The sequence below is a fragment of the Vespa mandarinia genome, chromosome 14 (assembly GCF_050613455.1).
Source record: "Vespa mandarinia isolate Hongniang chromosome 14, ASM5061345v1, whole genome shotgun sequence".
Lineage (NCBI taxonomy): Eukaryota > Metazoa > Arthropoda > Insecta > Hymenoptera > Vespidae > Vespa > Vespa mandarinia.
The window spans coordinates 3,806,530-3,812,500 of NC_140823.1; positions in this window are offsets into that span (position 1 = coordinate 3,806,530).

Here is a 5,971-nt window from a genome sequence, read left to right on the forward strand (position 1 = left end):
CAGAAGCAACTTTGCATCGTCTTACCAAAAGAATGCATGTGTCGCATCTGCATTGCATTTTTAGTCTCTCGATCTCTTTGTCTTTATCTTTATCTTCTTCCTCTTTTCTCAATTCGTTTGGTTAATTTTCTTTTTCTTTCATTCATTCATTCATTCATTCATTCATTCATTCCCTCTCTATTATTATCTCCAAATAAATATATCGATATAATTTACGATATTAATTTTATTATATCTTTAGAATAATCATTAATTTTCTAACAATTATATATATATATATATACATATATATTATATATAATTTATTCTATGTTATTTATCATATCGATATAAATACATGTTCGACAGGCGGCGAACAGAAGTGAATTTTTCGTAGATATGGGGAAAAGGAGAAGAAGAAAGAAGTACTTCGTTATGAATCATACCTAAAAGAACTCATTCCGATGGAAGGCATTTCTTTTTATCTGATACCGGATGATACTCATGTGAAGATCAAACGAAAGGATGCGAGTTATTCCGAGTAATTTGTAAACTAACGATTTACATCCGAAAAATCAACTTTAACAAGCGATACGATTATCAGGAGTCTTCGATTTAACGAGACTCATCGTATACGATGTGGAATTCACTCTTTCTCTCTCTTTCTCTCTCTCTCTCTATCTCTATCTCTTTCTCTCTTTTTCTCTCATATTTCTTGGCAAAGTGATTCCTGGACCGAGCTTGAAGAGATACGAAGAGAGAAATAAAACTAAAGGTAATCGTAGCACTTAGTAAAACGTATCCACTGTAGTGAAGAAAGAAGAAGGAACGACGTCCTTCGTAGGGAGGCAGGTGAAAATGGTTGAGTAAAGGGAAAGGAAAGAGAGAGAGAGAGAGAGAGTGAGAGTGAGAGAGAGAGAGAGAGAGAGAGAGAGAAAGAAGAGGGAGAAGAGGGAGAAAGGGAAAGAGTAGAACCAAAAATGCTGACTGTCGAAAATTCGAAGCGCTACAAAAAGGACACCGTAAAGATACTCTTTATCGTACAGTTTCTGGGTGAGCATTTGTCCCTGAGTGCCGTTTATCTCGGTCCCTGGTAATGCCTGTAACCTAACACTGTCCTGCCAGAGACAGATAGCGAAGGGTAACGCGCAGTAGAAGAAGAAGAAGAAGAAGAAGAAGAGGAAGAAGAAGAAGAAGAAGAAAAAAAAAAGAGAAGGAGATGGAGAAAGAGAAAAAGAAGATTCCAAAAAGAGAAAAGAATAGAGAATGCGTCAGACAGGAACGAACCCCTCGTAAGGCACACGTACTTACATACGTCCGTCTACATCCTTTTTCCTTTCGAAGGACGAAGGCTCAGTATGTAACGGATATGAGACGAACCCCCTTAAATATATTTATACGTATACATATACATACATATATATATATATGTATGTATGTGTGTGTGTATGTATGTACATGTTATGTATATATTTCTCGTTGAGCCAAATTTATGCATGGCACGCTCGGACCCACTCAAATTTAAATGCGTCTCTTCGAGTCGACTAAGTATCGAAAAAAATGATTCTCGCGTCTTCGCTAAACAAAATTTTCTCTTCGTCTTTCGTGAATTTAAAAAGAAAGAAAGAAAAAAAAAAAAAAAAAAAAAAAAAAGAAACAAGGTTTCTCTTTTCTGTTTTCTTTTTTTTTTTTTTTTTTTTTTATTTGACATTAATCTCATCGTTAATATTACATACAAGACAAAAATAATAATAATATTAATATCAATAATAATAATAAAAACCATTAATGTTTGGATATAGGATGAGTATAATTAAATGTCAAATTCTACGTGGAAGAGTTTTGTAAAGTGTTTCACGAAGGAGAAAAAAATCTTTCCAAAAAAAAAAATAAAAAAATAAAAAAAAATAAAAAAAAAGAAAAGAAAAATAGAAGAAGAAAAAAATAGAAAATCAAGGAGTACAATCGATAAGATAAATTGAAAAGCAACGTCGTACAAGCTGCTTAACGATTGTACAAGCTTTTAAGGATGAGGCGTTTGTTAACGGAAACACACTTCGATTCGTTCGCTTCCTTTACCGGGACATTCTCGATTCCGCTTTACGATCGATTAAAGACGATAAATAGTTGTGAGTTCTTGTCGAAAACCATCAACTTCACGTCTATTCCTCTTAACTTTAAGGAAACGTCGTGTCGATGATGTACGACGACGCGATAGGAATATTTGAATATTTTCGTATATTTTTTTTCTCTCTCTTTCTCTCTCTCTCTCTCTCTCTCTCTCTCTCTGTCTCCCTGTTTTCTCTTTTTCTATTTTTTTTCCCCTCAGAAGAATTTCACTAAGTTATTGCTCTCCAATGCAGGAATTAGAATTTTATTACGACCGGTTCGACTCTAGGAAAGGATTACGATTTATCTTATATTTTTTATTTTTATTCTTTTATATATATATATATATATATATAAATTTTACATCATTTTACATTATATATATATATATATATATATATATATATATATATATAAATGATGTAAAATTCTTCATTCGATCGAGTTGGTTAATACGATCGAAAGAAAAATTATTAATATCGTGTAACGAGTTTTATTTGCGATAGTCGAGCTATTAACATTAATTAATGAAAAGGGTTATCATCAAATCGAATTCTCCGAAAGATTCCAGAAATACATTCCTCATTGATCCATTTTTAAAATTAATAATCGTCTAGATCTTATATATCTTCTTAGTCCATCCTTTCCATTGATTAAATATTTTAATCCTCTTTCATTTCCTTTTTTCTTTTTCTTTTTTTTTTTTTTTTTTTTTTTTTTGTTTCTTTTCCCCTACACTTGAAAATTAATTAACGCTAATTATCGAAGATCGATATTATTGAAAAAATTATTTTACAGTTAAGTGAAAGTCCTTAGAGAATATGGAAATACTTGGAAAACTCATGCAGCGTTTCCTCCGCAGATACTTGACACCCGTAAAAATTGCGGATACCAGGCGTGACATACGTATCCTGCCAAATGCTTTTTCTTTTCTAAATCCACTTGAACCGAAGAGGAAAAAAAAAAAAGAAAAAGAAAAAAGAAGACGTGGAAGAAGAAGAAGAAGAAGAAAGGAAGAAGAAACGATCTCACCGAAGCGTTTCTTTCTACTAAGCACATTATAGTGTCGAAAGATCAAGAAAGAATCTCAAGAAGTCGACAACTCGATAATGGCCTTGCCAGAAGAAGCACTTCGTTTCGATTCTTCGACAATCCGGAAATCAAAGATCGTTTTACGAACGTCTGGAAGTTCTCGATAACGTTAAGGACCACTTGAAAATTTTCGCGACTTTCCTACTAGGAAAATCAGTTTGCTATCTTATAAAGAAAAAGAAATCGACCGTATGGTTGTATGTGTGAACTGTCTTTCTCAAGATCTTGAGAGTTTTCTATTGTCACATAAATAAAAGATACAAAAGATCTACTTCAGTACGTTGTTCTTACTTCGTCAGATCTCGATTTACTTTTTATAACATCGTCTATTCGATCTTCTCAAGAGAAATGAAGAAAGGGAGAAGAAAAGCAAAGAAAAAAAGAAGAAGACGAAGTTAAAAGAAGAAAGGACAAAATAATTACGAGTTATCGATTTGTTTCCAACAAAAGGGAGGACGAAAGAAGAAGAAGAAGAAGAAGAAGAAGAAGAAGAAGAAGAAGAAAAAGAAGGAAAAGAAGAAGAAGGAGAAGGAGAAGATGGAAATGGAAAGGAAGAAGAGGAGATTCCACCCACGTAGAAACACACTTCCTGTTTTCTCTCGCAAAGGATATTTATCTATTTCTCGAAACCCTTGCTTGCCTAAACCAACACCTAACGTACGAAAAAGGGACGAAGTAGATGCGTATCTTTTCCGCACATCTTTCTCTCTCTCTTTCTCTCTCTCTCTCTCTCTCTGTCTGCCTTTTACTCTTTTTTCTAGCCTACCCTCGAAGCATCGAAAGCCGCGTAAAACCATCTCTCTCAGAAGAAATCTGAAGAACTACCTGCTCGTTCCATTACATGCCAGGCCTCGAACTCTTCGTTCTTGGTCTTATCTCAAAACTCCATCCTCTTCACGAATGATGCACTTTCCATCGGGGAAAAAGATCGGACTCTTCTTCATCGTGGCTCGCGCGACGACTTATCGACTCCTTCGACGTTTTTACCTGCGATACAGTTGACGCATGAACCATCATGCTAAAAGATCGATCGGAACGAACCTGACGTGGAAGGTTTACCGATTTCTTCTTTGTTTTTGCTTTACTTTTCTTCTCTCTTTATACATCTCTTTTACCGTTACAATCATTTACCGTTATTGCATATCGTGGATCTACTTTCAATATTCACCATTTCTTATTACGTTCGTTTGCAATCGTCTTTAAGAATAATTAATAATATCATTCTTACAATATATAATATTCGTGATCGTTTCATATTTAATTAATTCATTATCAATTTTATAAAATGAAAAATTGATATTTAGTAATGCATTTGTCCCAAGTATTTTATAAATGATCTACTTACAAAGAGAATATAAATTATTATCAAATTTCTAATCAAATATTATTAAACAATTCAACACGTACTCCGATATAATTCTAACACGATTAAAGGTTTAGTAAACTCAAGATAAATTCTTATTGGTGAGACACGAGACAGAAATAAAACGTGAGAAAGAATATTAGAATCCTTTCGTTTCCACGGTTTCAATCGACACCCGTTTTCTTCAATTGTGTTAAATCGTGAACATTCAGTAAATCTAATCCGTTCGTGATGTCCCTACGATATTCTCGATAATCGGAGACGACATGAACGATAAGTACAACCTTTTCAATTTTACGATCGCGAATTATTCAAGCACCCACGCGACTACGCGATGCCATTTTCTCTTCCGCCTCTCCTATTTTCCTAAGAAGGTGGGAAGATTGTGCGTAAGAGACCATTCGCGAACGTTCGCAACCTCGAGTCTCAACGAGATGCGAAACTACTCGAGTGCACCTGAGAATAACCAACCAAGAATACAAAGTACCTTGTAGGAATTCTATTTGCCCTACCAGTTAACTTGCATTCCAATCGATCGCCATTTGGAAGATCGTCAGAAACCGATCCCTTGGTAACACCTAATAATGAATCTGTATGGCGAATCAATTTACATTTAAATTCAATTATTTCATAAAGATATATAAATTTTATTATCAATAATACGTAGTAATAATGGATAATGTAACGTTAGATTTTATCATTATTAATTGTTAACATTGAAAAAAAAAGAACGAATAAATCTATTAAAATATTCAAAAAAAAGATCGATGGTATAATAATATATAATAAATCGATCAGTCTCGAGTGATTGTCTAATGATACGTCGTATTAAGAAATTCTATTATAAATAATAATTCGACGTGTTCGTAAACATTTACGAACATTCTTTTTCAACATGCATTCACATTTGCAACATCATCGAGCAAATTCATGTAACCACAATGAGATCGACTTTCGAGTTATATACACACATTGTTCAGGATAAGAAGGCGGCATTTGGAAGCATACGAAGAGAAGGATCTACGCGGATAGACCCGTCTCAGTATATGGGGATGAGGTGGAAAGGTGAGAGGAGGGAAAAGAGGGTGAGGAAGAAACGCGTGAGCAAGCGAAAGGGAGAAGACGTGAGAGAATGAAACAGAGAGAGAGAGAGAGAGAGAGAGAGAGAGAGAGAGAGAAGACACCCACGCAGGTGGAGACCACACACGACGGTCCCGTCATTTGTTGGACACCGCAGCGAGCATGTCGTGGCACACGGACACGCGGGCTACACGGCATTGTACACTTCTTGACGCTGTCCCGCCGCGTGTCTTACCTACAAGCCGTAGCCCGTGCAACTTTATGGCCGATGCCGATTGCGTGCGACTTGGCTAGAGAACCCCGGCGAAGAGGAAAAGGAGACAACGAAGACGAAGAAGGATAAGAAGA